Raw genomic sequence first — 14,082 nt, 5'->3', positions numbered from 1 at the left:
CTAGCTATAGAGAAACCTAGAGTCCCAATAAAGATCTGGCAATCAGATTTTAGTTCTCATTGACCATGTCAAGAAGAAGGGAGAAAAACTGGAAAGCTTAATTTGAGGCTAAGGTTAGTTGATAGCCAGATATTGAAGGAAACTTGATGAACTGAATATCTGGTAAGTGTTGACAATCTGCACAAGGTGAGACAATCCAGTCCAATTTAGAGGTAAATACCAAACTGATATTTCCATAGTGAAAGAGAAAGCCCAATTACCAGACGAGACAAAGTTTGCTTATCTATCAATCACCTGAAATTTAGAAAGACGTGCAAAATAGCTCAAAGACAATGAATAGGACCAGAATCTGACATCCAGAAGAGTGTACTATAGTTTCCCATTGAAACACAAAATTTCTCTCGGGTCTGTCTTCCCCTTTGGATCCAAGACAATCTCAAAGAAAGGTTACTCTTGATCACAGATAAGGCTGGTCTCACTACCTGTGGCCTGGTCAGCTACATACATGCAGCAAGAATGACAATTTCCCACATAAGTCTTAGATTTGCTTCGCTGGAACTTTCATGAAGAATGTCAGAGTGACCTTTGCAAAGTCTCTTGAGGATAGGAGCCACGCCAAGACTCCACCATCATTGTTCACCTGCAGTACCCACAGACTTGGTGGGAATTGCTCTCTTCCTGAGGTCCCCAAAATAGCCTAAGATTCCTGAGCCTGCCAGAAGGAAAGCGACCTTCCTCGCTCACCTGTAAGGCTGGGAACCCTAGAAAGCCAGTTCCCAGGCCAGTCTTCCCAAGACAGACTTCGTAAGCATTGGCCCCCCAAGTCAACCTGAGTTCCTCAAAAGTGTCCGGTCATAGCTGATGAAATGAGCATCGTTCTCAAATGCGACATCATAGGCAACGCAGAAGCAACGCTTCCAATTATGTCCTATTAACAAAGTGGACAGACTCTTATGAATCTGTGCAAATAGCTATGTTGCCACGAAAATAAGAACACTCAGCAAGAGTTTCTGAATTTGGGGAAGGTGAGTCAGGGTAGGAAAGATACGTGTTTCCTTTCTGTTTACAAGAGCACAGTCTACTAAATTGTTGTGAGTGATAGATAGCTTACTAGAAATTGGTTCCTTAAATCCAGAAAATAGAACATTAACGCATCGGCACTGTTCCAAAGTCTATACTCATCCATCATCAGTTCACTCATTCCTACGCAGTCAAACTTGTCTGACTCTCTCTTGGATTAGCTGTCTCATGAATCCGTCTCTTTCTCAGTTAAAGTTCTGGAAATCCTGACTTCCAAAGTCCATATTCATCCATTATCAGTTCATTCATTGCTGTGTAGTTAATTCTTCTTCCACTTGATCTTGGGTCAGTAGTCTCATGAACACATCTGCTTTTCCACTAGAGGTTTGGAACTTCTGACTTGGTCCGCTGGTAGGATTTCACAGTTGTTTTAAGCAATGCCATCAAAAGCTTGTACCCAAGAGTACCTACCATAGTCCTTTTCCATCAGGCTTTAAGACAGTTTTTCTTTGTTGAAGATGGAACCCTCTGCCTTATAGCTGATTGCAAGTGATTTCATGGAAACATCACAAGTAAAACAAAACACACAAACAAAACTATCTGTAGATGACAAAAGACTGAAAATGGCTATTGTTTACTTATTATTGGTATTTTTCAGAAGGGAATGATCTAAAGAGAATTCATTACAAGAATAATGTAATTGACAAGCATATTTGGTTGTTTCCATGGCATGCAAAACAAAGTCCATCCAAAACAACTTTAAACAACATATCTATAAGCACAAAGATTTAAATCTATTTTGAAATAAAGGTTGCTATTACATTTAGTTTATGAAAATGGGTGAACATAATCTTTACAGAGAAAGTATTTTAATGTATAATACATAAAAATCCTGAGACATCAGATGCCCTGTATATCTAGCTCATTGTTAGAATATGCCAAGAATATATCAAGATTACCAAGTAAATTCAGTAAATCTGGAGTAGGTTTTAAACATCAGTAGATTAATAAAACTTAATAGGTACATGTTGTGAATTCCCAATAGAAAACTACTGGCCTGGAATATACTAGGTTCAAAGGAAAGAAAGAAAGTTACAACCAAGTCGATATTGTTTAAAAAGTATTTGAAATTATGACTTATAACACTTAGGCTGCTTTTGTCTAATAGGCAAAGCAACACCAGGACTTGGATACATAGAAACAAATCATGAACAGCAAAAACATTGACAATTCTCTAGAACCTTCTTTGTGATTTTCCAGGGACCCTCTGGGACAAGTTTAGGTGCTGACCACCTGAATCAAACTTTGAACTTGACACCACTTGGAGACTCCAGGCCCTCAATTCTGTGTGAACTGCCTGCATTTTTACTTGTTTGCGTCATTTTAGGTGCAGACCCCACTCGGGTGCCTAACCATAAACCCACATTTCCTGTTGACTTTTCTGTCAGTACAATATGTGATGAAGCTCGTCAAGTTTCAAAAACCCCCTTCTGCCACCAGCTTCACCACCCGCCACCCCGCCTTCTTTCTACAGTCATCTTTTCCAGGTGTCTCTGCATTTAAAAGGTTTGCCTACCCATCCCTTCCCTGAGACGTTTCCGGCTTAGTCGTGAGCATCCTCCTGTGAAGACGCTCCTCTCCTCTTACTGCAGTCGCCTCTAATGAAGTCTTTCATACTAAGGTCCAGCTTGCTTTTTTTCTCTTTGACAGTGATGATGCAGTGATCCTGATGGAATGTTGACTACCCCTCAGACCCTGCGTTTTTCATCCAAGCAGTAAGGCCATTTTATTAGACTCGGCATCCTTTCCTGAGTGGGGAAATCAGGCTCCACAGTGGTAAGTGATAGCTCCTAGCCCAGTTTTCTAAATTTTGTCTGTTGTAGCATGGTAAAAACTTGGCTTGACTTTTCCTTTATTTTGGTCTCTCTCTCTTTTTTTTTTCTTCTACTTCTCTGTTTTCTCCTTCTGCTATTTGGAGTGTCCTTGAAGGTTTACTTTCTCCCTGGAAGTTATACCTGAGTTAAAGTCCAAAGACCTTAGCACCGGGAGATTGTCATTTTAATTATTGTCCTTCAGATCTCTTCATTGTGGGGGATGCGCTCCACCGTTACGGTAGTAATCCTACCCAGTTTCTCCAAAAATGGCAAAATTTTACTGAAGACCACTGAGAATATCAATGGCCTCTTTGGAAAACTTAGGACCTTCCTATATTGGCTCATTCTGAGCGGGGCTCTTGAATCCCTGGTTCCAAGACCTCATCCCCCAAATAGATTTCTGTTTTTATTATCTGGTACAAAGACACAGAAAAATGTCTCTCTCACAAAAACGTTTCAGAGACTATTGTGTCTCTCAAAGACCATTTTCCTTCCACGACACCTTCTAAGACCTGTCTCTCCCCATCACCCACCCCGCAACTTCTCCTTCCTCCTTTTTCCCCTCCTTTGACCTTTGCTTCAGCTCCCTGGAATCCATTAGTGTCCTCCTTCAAGACCTCTGCATCCTGCGTCCTCTGTCCAGCCCTGCCAGACCTTTTTTTTCTCACTCCAACCCCTTTACTCCCTGTAGTCACTCGAGATTTAAGTCCCTCTACCATTCTTGGGACTCTGGAGGACGTCGGGACTGCCAAGAGCAACAGCCTGAGGTGCAAAACGCCATTAGAAACAGACTGGAGGTTTTCTCCATTCAAATGGACTTTGGAGATACCAAATGGCCGCTTGGTCTGTCCTCCCACTCTCTCCTGAAATTTAGTCTACAGTCTCCATAGGATTACACGTCAGGACGAAGGACATGTCAAAGGTCTCCTCCACAAATACTGGTAAAGAGGCTTCAGCCCTCATAGTGAGGAATTTACTTCAATTAGCCATATCTACCAGCAATGCAATCTTTATAAAATATAAAAGTGAGGCAAGGACAAGAGTTAACTCTTTAATATGAACCAGGGAGTTTTGTGTTTTTGTTTATGCCTGAATCATGGCTAAAATTTTAAAATTAAAACTATAAACTTTCTATTTGAGTCCTTCTGTATGTGTGTGTATATATATATATATATATATATATATATATATATATATATATATATATGTAGGTATGTGTGTGTATAATACATGTGTAAAATTTTCTTACCTACGAGTTGTATTACCACATTAAACTCTAAACCTCTTTTATATTGGTTAAGAGATAAATAAGAGCCAATATAATTTTAAATATTCCTAAAATTCCCAGAAGTTAAAGAAATTAAATTCCTAATATACTCAATGGGGGGGGGAATATTCTTATATAAACTCACCAAAATGTTTTAAAAATTCAAGCCCATGTGATATAGGTTAGTTGTTGGCAAATGAGACGACTTTGATGTTGCTGGGTTAATAAATACATCGATGTCTTCTGAGTTATCAACCTTGCAAAAATACATTTTTATTATAATCGGATATGTTTTCCTTAAACTTAAATAGGTTTACCGAACCTCTCTGATTTATAATCTAGATATGTGATGGCTTTATTCTAACTATCTCTTTGGCATAGTTATGGCCTATTATGTTTCAGGATTATTACATCTGCTTTTTTCCCTGTAAACATGCTCCTGCATTTTCATTAATTAGATGTAATATCCACTGTTCTTTGAAAGTAGGACTAATCATTTTGTGTATGCATATTTTATCTAAAACCTTTTCAATTCACATTCACTGTCACATAAATAATAAAATTTCCTTATCAATGGTATTATTTTTATAGCGAACTGTCATCAAATTTTTCACTTTTGAAAATTATCAAAAATCCATTAACCCTGGCCATTTTAAGTCTTTCATCATCTACAGATAGTCTTGTGTTTGCCTCTGATGCTTCGCAAGCAGTGAAGCCAAGACAGCTACCGAGTCAGTCCTTTTTGTCTTCAACCAAAAAGGACTGTCTCAAAGACCCATGGAAAAGGACTCTGCCAGGTACTCTTGGGCAAAGGTTTCTGATGGCATTGCTTAAATAACTTTGGGACCATACTGGTGGGCTAAGTCAGGATTTCCAGAACTTTAACTGAGAAGGAGATGGATTCATGAGACAGCTAATCCAAGAGAGAGTCAGACAGGTTTGACTGCGTAGGAATGAGTGAGCTGATGATGGATGAGTATAGACTTTGGAACAGTGCTGATGCGTTAATGTTCTATTTTCTGGATTTAAGGAACCAATTTCTAGTAAGCTATCTATCACTCACAACAATTTAGTAGACTGTGCTCTTGTAAACAGAAAGGAAACACGTATCTTTTCTACCCTGACTCACCTTCCCCAAATTCAGAAACTCTTGCTGAGAGTTCTTATTTTCGTGGCAACATAGCTATTTGCACAGATTCATAAGAGTCTGTCCACCTTGTTAATAGGACATAATTGGAAGCGTTGCTTCTGCGTTGCCTACGATGTCGCATTTGAGAACGATGCTCATTTCATCAGCTATGACCAGACACTTTTGAGGAACTCAGGTTGACTTGGGGGCCAATGCTTACGAAGTCTGTCTTGGGAAGACTGGCCTGGGAACTGGCTTTCTAGGGTTCCCAGCCTTACAGGTGAACGAGGAAGGTCGCTTTCCTTCTGGCAGGCTCAGGAATCTTAGGCTATTTTGGGGACTTCAGGAAGAGAGCAATTCCCACCAAGTCTGTGGGTACTGCAGGTGAACAATGATGGTGGAGTCTTGGCGTGGCTCCTATCCTCAAGAGACTTTGCAAAGGTCAATCTGACATTCTTCATGAAAGTTCCAGCGAAGCAAATCTAAGACTTATGTGGGAAATTGTCATTCTTGCTGCATGTATGTAGCTGACCAGGCCACAGGTAGTGAGACCAGCCTTATCTGTGATCAAGAGTAACCTTTCTTTGAGATTGTCTTGGATCCAAAGGGGAAGACAGACCCGAGAGAAATTTTGTGTTTCAATGGGAAACTATAGCACACTCTTCTGGATGTCAGATTCTGGTCCTATTCATTGTCTTTGAGCTTTTTGCACGTCTTTCTAAATTTCAGGTGATTGATAGATAAGCAAACTTTGTCTTGTCTGGTAATTGGGCTTTCTCTTTCACTATGGAAATATCAGTTTGGTATTTACCTCTAAATTGGACTGGATTGTCTCACCTCGTGCAGATTGTCAACCCTTACCAGATATTCAGTTCATCAAGTTTCCTTCAATATCTGGCTATCAACTAACCATAGCCTCATTTTCTCTGAGCTATTTTGTGTAAATTGCAGGTAATCCATCTATATACAAACTCTGCCCTTTCTGCTAGATTACTTCATTGGTTTCCTCCCCCACTGTGGATAAACTAGTTTTGATACCTATTTATAAATTGGATTTGGATCTGTTACTTTGCACAAATTGTGAACTCTTATCAAATTTTTTAATTCTTTCAGTTTCCTTTAATATCTTGCTACAACTTTCCAAATTAACCTGTCCAATTTTTCTCCCTTTTTCTTGACTTGAAGTCACTGAGATCTAAAACCTGACTGCCCAGATCCTTATTAGGACTCTAGATTGTTTTGTAATTGGCTCTTTCTCCTAGGATCTGGAAGAAACACTGCAGGCTAAAGCCTGACACCTTGTTATAAATTCAGAAGGACTCATCAGGGCAGCAGACTATGCGTGGGCCAAGTTCTCCCTTGACAAGGTGCTGGCTGGGTCACTAAGGAGGTCTGGTGAAATGCTCAGGCTATGGCTGACCTCAAGACGTTAACTCAGACTTTGGGCAACATAATTAAGAGCCTAATATGACTCAAAAATCTGTGCTTCCAAGTTGAATGGTTTTGTCCACCAACCTCTTGAAATTCCCTGGACTGGATACCCTGAGGATTCAACTTCTGACTCTTTAATACTTCCCGTTGTGCTAACATTTCTTTTTTTTTTTTTTATCATTTTAGGAATCCCACTTTTAAGATGCCTGATTGAAAAGACATTGAGACAACTGGCCCTTGCCAGCACAGCAAACACATTGTTCAACTAGTCCTGTAGGGACATCACTGAGAAAATGCTGACCTGAAGGGCTGTTTCACCCAGCCATCCCTTTTGAGAGTCTTTATCCCTGTATTGTTCAAGGACAGTCTCTCTTAGTCTGCCTTGAACAAGAAGAGGGATGGCCAAGATGACTAAACTTTGTGCTGAACACAACCATCGGCTGCTTTCCTGAGGACTCTGGCCCCCTCAGCTCTGCTTGCACTTCCTGCATCCCCTCTCATTTGATCCATATCACGCCCAGAGTCCCAACCCCTTGCGCCTAACCACACACCAAGTCTCCTGCCTCACCTTTCCTTAGTACAATATTTGATACAATTCAGGTTTAAGGTTTCCTCCCTCACACCAGCTTTTAGCATTGCCTTTCTCTTCTGCTTTCCATAGGCATCTATCCCAGGTCTCTCTATATAGAAACCTTGCTTGCCCACCTCTTGCCTGAAAGTTCTCTGGCTCAGGCTTAGAGCATCTCCTTGTTGCAAGTCTTGCTTAATGACGTCTTTCCTTACTTAAGTCTAGATTTACGTTGTTTTCCTTGACAATGCAAGATAGTATGTAGGATTTGATTTTTGGAAAGTAAAATACAAAACATTGTCAGGACTAGTCCTGAACATTTAACCAAATGTCTGAACATTTGGTTAAATAGGATCATGGACTTCTAAAAAACATTTGGTTATCTATATAACCAAAATAATAAAAAAATTTAAAAGTAGACATAGGCAGTAACATGATTAGAAAGAATCTCAGCTCTCTTATATAGCCCATAGAATCCCTTATAATTAAAAAAAATAATCTCTATTATAAAAAAAATAAAACATTTAAAAATATATATAATAAAAAAAGAAAAATCTTTTACAAGCTCTTATTAAGATCGATAATCCAAGAAAAATTTGTTATTTAATAGAGAGAAAACAAAATTCTAGTTTTGAAACTAATGCTCTTATTAAAAATCTTATAAATAAACTCATTAAACCTAAGCTAGATTTGACTATAAGAAATAAAATTTCCTTTCCACGAACGAACAACCTACAACTTTCCCTATCCAGGCAGATCATATACTTTTCTCTTTCTCATTCTGGAACAACTAGTTATTTTACTGCAGAATAAAACTACTCTCCTCTTCTTAACAAAATCCCGCATACTTTTTCCTCTTTGCTACTATTGCTCCGATTAGAGTCTCATTCACATATATTGATTATACTTTTATTACTACAGTAACTTCAGTTGTATAGAGAAAACCAGGAGGTGATATAAAAAAATGTCATGCACTGGACACTTGTTGAAATGGCAAAGACAGATCTTATTAAAGCTACTGCAGGAGAGAAAAGAGTCTTCAATAAAGAACTGAGCTCAATTTCGAATACAGCAAAGACAGCTGGAGATGTACAGCCAAGGAACAGAGTGAGGGAGAAACTGGATGGAAAATTACTACGAGAAACTTGATAGGTTATCAAGGGTAGGGGGATTTTTGCTAAACTGGTTTAACAGGATTCTTACCAATACCCCGTTTCCCCAAAAATAAGACCTAGCTAGATAATCAGCTCTAATGCGTCTTTTGGAGCAAAAATTAATATAAGACCCGGTCGTTATATTATATTATATTATACCCGGTATTATAGTAAAATAAGACCAGGTGTTATATTAATTTTTGCTCCAAAAGATACGTTAGAGCTGATTGTCCGCTAGATCTTATTTTCAGGGAAACGCAGTAGCAGACCAGATATCTAGGGCAGGGGACAGGAACTGAATCAGATGTGGGGGGTGGGGCCTAAATTACCTGGCTTAGAAGGATTCTTTGCTAAAACTGGGTTTAGCGGGCTAAGGTCCAAACCTAGACTACAAGAAAGTTCACAAGAGCCTAACTAAAATTTGATGAGGGAGGAAGCTTCTGTCAATAGAAAAATGTAAACTGTCTTTCATACACCAATATTTTCTAACAGACTAGCAGAGATTATAAATATATGTCATATAACTTATCGATAGCTATAAATATCCTTTATAGTACAACTTCTTAACATGGCAAAGATAAACACATCCCTTAACAGACCCAAATATATAGCCTCTCCGTATTATATAAAAGTAGGAGTCAAAAAGTGTGTAAAAATTAAATGAAATTTTGTAATTAACGCTTCAATATTTTATCTTACTTAACTATGTTCTAAGTATCTGATGAATTAACTCAGTTTACGATTAGCCCAATGTTTTCAGTTAACGAAAGATTTTAGAAACTGTCTTCAATCTCACATACTATAAGACAATTACTTTTGAAATAAAGTTTGTCAGAATAATGAGTTAATTTGACAAAGTACAAATTTACATTTTTTTACCATCTTAAAAATACAGTAACTGGAAAGATAGCTTACTAAATGAGCAAATCTTTATAAGTTGAGAAAGAAGGTACCCAAGCAGAATAAAAATATGTGCTTGTAAGATAACTCAGAAGGTATAACTGTTTTTATTAAACGAACAATATTAAATTAGTCTCATTTGCCAAAATTGCCTAGATTACGTAAACTTGAATTCTTAGAACTTTTGAATTAGTGGCTATAAGAATATATTTTTAGCACATTGAAAGTATTAGAAGTTCAATTTCTTCAATATTTGGGAATTTTAGCAATATTCCATTTGTGTAATACGTAATTTAGCTCTAAGTCAATCAGAATAGTACACATTAAATTTTTTATAATCTAATTTAGTAATACTACCTGAAAATATGAAAATATTACATGCCACAGACACATAAATATACATACAGGCACAGAGAACTTATAGCTTCAAGTCTAAAATTTTAGCCCATACGTTAGGTCAGGCGTAAACCTAGAAATACAAAATTCACTTTTCATATAAAAAGAGCCCTTGTCTTCCCAGTGGGTACAAATTCTTAATTGATTTGCGTTAAAAATAGGGGAAAATAGATAAGCAAAGAGAAAAGAGTAATAAATTTGATTTTCTGTCATCCTCTACCCAACAGACATAAGATATCTATAAATCATTTCATTCATGTATAGAGATTGCCAAATGGTCAGACTATTAAAAAATAATAGTACCAAAATTCAACTAACTATTCAAAAAAACCCAAAATCAAATTCTTACCATGCTACCAACAGACAAGAGGCTGGAACATAGGAGAGGATCACCACTCACCTTTAGTTCCTGGATTTCCAATCAGGAATGGAGCACAAAAAGCTCCAAAAGGCCTGTTATTACCTGGCTGGAGCAGACTTGAATTTGAAGGCAAGTTATGTTCCTGAGTCAGGGCACCAAACTGTCAAAGACATAAAACAGACAAGCTAGGAGAAAGATATTATTGAGACTATTGCAGTAGGGAACTCAACCCCATCTGAAGATTTTCAGACCTTTCTGCTTTTATAGGGCACTTGAGTGGTTTGGGGGCGGGGTGCATGGCTGGGCGGGGTGTTCTATTTCCGGCCACAAAGTCATCAAAACAGGAAGTGGTTTTGGAGCTAGGCTCCAAGAGTTGATATTTCAATCTCAGCTAATCAACAATAAGACAAAGAACAGGAAGCGGAAGTGTCTATGTTTTCCTTTGTCAGCAGATCCAAGTCAAAGGGGAAAGTCTGTTTCGTTTTCGGTTTTGTTGTGGGTTTTTTTTTTTTAAGATTTTGATTAAAATATAGATAACATAATTATATTAGTTTCAGGTGTACACAATAATTATTCAACAATTATATACATAAAGAAGTGATCACCATAAGTCTAACAACCATCTGACACTGTACCACGCTATCACAACATTTTTGACTATATTCCTTATGTTGTACATTGTATTCTCCGTGACTTATTTGATTTATACCTGGAAATTTGGACCTCGTATTTCCCTTCACCTTCTCCCCCCTTTTTTAATTTTTCAATTACAGTTAACATTCAATATTATTTTATATTAATTTCAGATGTATGCATAGTGGTTAGACATTTATATAATTTAAGAAGTGATCCCCCTGACTAGACTAGTACCCACTTGGCACCATACATAGTTATTACCATATTATTGACTATATTCCCTGTGCTTTACTTTACATCCCCGTGACTACTTTCTAACTACCAATTTGTACTTCTTAATGCCCTCCTCACCTTTTTCACCCTGTCCCCCAACCCCCTTGCAACCTATCACCCCAACAAACCTAGTATCCATCTGATACCACACATAGTTATTACAAGATTACTGACTATATTCCTTATGCTATACCCTACATCCCCATAACTACTTTGTAACAACCAACTTATACTTCTTCATTCCTCTTTGTCTGTAACCTTTAGAATTCTAATTGTGATGTGTCTTGTTGTGGGCCAGTTTGGGTTCATCGTGTTTGGGACTCTCTGTGCTTCCTGGACTTCAACGTCTATTTCCCTTGCCAGGTTCGGGAAGTTTTCAGTCATTATTTCTTCAAAAAGATTTTCAGTTCCTTGCTCTCTCTCTTCTCCATCTGGTACCCCTATGATGCAAATGTTGGTATGCTTGATGTTGTTCCAGAGGCCCCTTAAACTCTCCTCATTTTGGGGGGTTCTTTTTTCTTTTTGCTCTTCCGACTGGGTGTTTTCTGCTATCTTATCTTCTAAATCACTGATTCAATCCTGTTCTTCATCTAATCTACTGTTGATTCCCTCTGATATATTCTTCATTTCAGTTATTGTATTCTTTATTTCTGACTGGTTCTTTTTAATGTTTTCTGTCTCCATTTTTATGTTTCCAATCTTTTTGTTGAAATTCTCCTTAATATCATTGAGCATCTTTATAACCAGTGTTTTGAACTCTGCATCTGATAGATTGTTTGTCTCCATTTTGTTTAGTTCTTTTTCTGGAGATTTGTTCTGTTCTTTTATTTGGGAAATGTTTCTCTCCATTTTGGCTGCCTCCATATGTTTGTTTCTATGTAGGGCTGCTATGCCTCCTGGCCTTAGTAGAAGGCCTTAGTAGAAGGCCTTAGAGTGGCCTTATATAGAAGGTGTCCTGTGGGACCCAGTGGTGCAGTCTCCTCGGTCACCAGAACCAGGTCCTATAGATATGTCCCTTGTGTGAGTTGTCTGTCCCCTTCATTTGCAGCTGAGACTTGATTGCTGTTTGTACTTCAATAGGAGGGATTGACCCTCAGGCTTGTTGAGTGTGAGGACTGGGTATGACTACAGTGGAAGAACTGTTGTGCAGTGTCTGCAGGGTTCACTTTAGCGGGGCTCTGGTGCCTGCCTCGTCTGCCCTTTGGGTATGTCATCCTTGGAGGTGGCCAGGTGATGCTCCGACCCAGTCCATCTGGCCACTGGGACTTCCAGCACCAAGGCCTCCTGGGAGGGGTCCCACTGCAGGCCAAGTTCAGCAGCAGTCTGTGCCTTGCCCAGGGTCACTTGGCATGAGTTGCAAATCAATCCAGAGATGGCTACTGCCCATGCTGTGTTTGGAAGTGCGTGGAGATGCCAAGCTGTGAACCAAGGCTAGCTGTCACTAGTGCGGTCTTAGGGCTGCTCAGCCAGAGGTACAGGACATGCCGAAGCCAGATGCTGCTTGTTTGGGTTTTGTGAACCTTTGAGAGATTTTAGGAAAGTCTGCCACATGAGCCAATGCAAGTAGTTTATATGAAAAAGCCACTGAAAGCAGCTTAGGTGTGTCTGAAAGTTGGGTGGGGCATGCTCTCAGAGAATCAGTAGGACAGGGCAAATGAAAGGTGATAGCCAGTTGGGTAGAGACTCAGATTGGCATTTGCGTGCATCTGCACGCAGGAGGGGGAAGGCTAAACAAAGAAACAATGGCTTCTGCCAGTTCTTCCATCTGGGCGAAGCAGCCCCTCTAGCCCTCACCCTGAAGCTAGACAACTCAGTCCCTCCCTGTGTGTTCCTGGTGCCTTTCAAGATGCTGCCCCAGCTCTGGAGCTCCGAGCCAGTGACTCCATCAGCCAGTAAGTCTGTGTGTGGTCTGTTTAAGAGGAGCACCTGGGACTCACTCAGCCACAATGCTTGCTGGTTTCATAGCCAGAAGTTATGGGGACTTCTCTCCCCACCATTGAAACCCTGGACTGGGGAGTAGCTGGGACCCCTCACTACTCAGTGGGGGGACCTCCTCAGCCAAGATATCCCTCACAATTTTTTTTTATTTGTTTCAAGTGTATAAAGCAATGTAATAGTTAGACATTTAAACCCCTCATAAAGTGATAACCCACCCCCTGAGCTACTACCCCTCTGACATCTTATACAGCTGTTACAATACCATCGACTATCTTCCCTATGTTGTACCCCACATCCCGTGACTATATATACCTATATATTTAGTTATAGTTGAGATTCAGTATTACTCTACTTCAGGTTCAGGTGTACAGCACATTGGTCAGGCATCCAGACAGTCTATGACGTCATCCCCCTGATAAGTCCAGTGCCCATTTGGCACTTACATGACCTTTACAACTTTGTTGATTATATTCCCCACACTGTATTAACTACCAATTTGTATTTCTTAATATCATCACCATTTTTACCCTGTCCCCAACTCCATTCCCATCTATCACCCTGATAGATCTAGTACCTATCTGGCACCATACCTAGTTAATACAATATTATTCACTATATTCCTTATGCAATATGCTACATCCCTATGACTACTGTATAACAAACAATTTTTACTTCTTAATTCCCTCCCCTTTCATCCCTCCTTAAACCCCCTTCCTTCTTAAAGAAGTCCCTCTAATGTTTCTTGTAATACTGGTTTGGTGGTGATGAACTCCTTTATCTTTTTCTTGTCTGGGAAGCTCATTATTTGTCCTTCAATTCTAAATGACAGCCTTGCTGGGTAGAGCAATCTTCGTTGTATGTTATTGCTTTACATCACTTGGAATATTTCCTGCCACTCCCTTCTTGCCTGCAAAGATTCTGTTCAGAAATCACCTGACAGTCTTATGGGAGCTTCCTTGTAGGTAACTAACTGCCTTTCTCTTGCTGCTTTTAGGATTCTCTCTTTGTTTTTAACCTTTGGCATTTTAATTTTGATGTGTCTTAGTGTGGGCCTCTTTGGGCTTATCTAGTTGGGGATTCTCTGTGCTTCGTGGACTTGGATCTTTATTTCCTTCACCAGGTTATGGAAGTTTCT

The 14,082-nt window shown here is 39.2% G+C and overlaps 1 long non-coding RNA gene across 4 annotated transcripts in view; it reads left to right on the top strand.

The window, feature by feature from the left end:
- Positions 1 to 2,480: 2,480 nt before the first annotated feature.
- LOC117033550 (uncharacterized) overlaps positions 2,481 to 14,082 on the top strand; it is a 37,259-nt gene continuing 25,657 nt past the window's right edge. For 3 of the 4 annotated variants that reach the window (XR_004424921.1, XR_004424922.1, XR_004424920.1), the window contains exon 1: positions 2,625 to 2,856. This is a non-coding gene — a long non-coding RNA (uncharacterized LOC117033550). Of the gene's footprint in view, positions 2,587 to 2,624; positions 2,857 to 14,082 lie in introns of those variants that run through there. The other variant, XR_004424923.1, reaches the window with a different exon arrangement.

The sequence above is a fragment of the Rhinolophus ferrumequinum genome, chromosome 14 (assembly GCF_004115265.2).
Source record: "Rhinolophus ferrumequinum isolate MPI-CBG mRhiFer1 chromosome 14, mRhiFer1_v1.p, whole genome shotgun sequence".
NCBI lineage: Eukaryota > Metazoa > Chordata > Mammalia > Chiroptera > Rhinolophidae > Rhinolophus > Rhinolophus ferrumequinum.
Note: the sequence above shows the minus strand (reverse complement) of the source record. Positions and strands in the feature narration are given on the sequence as shown.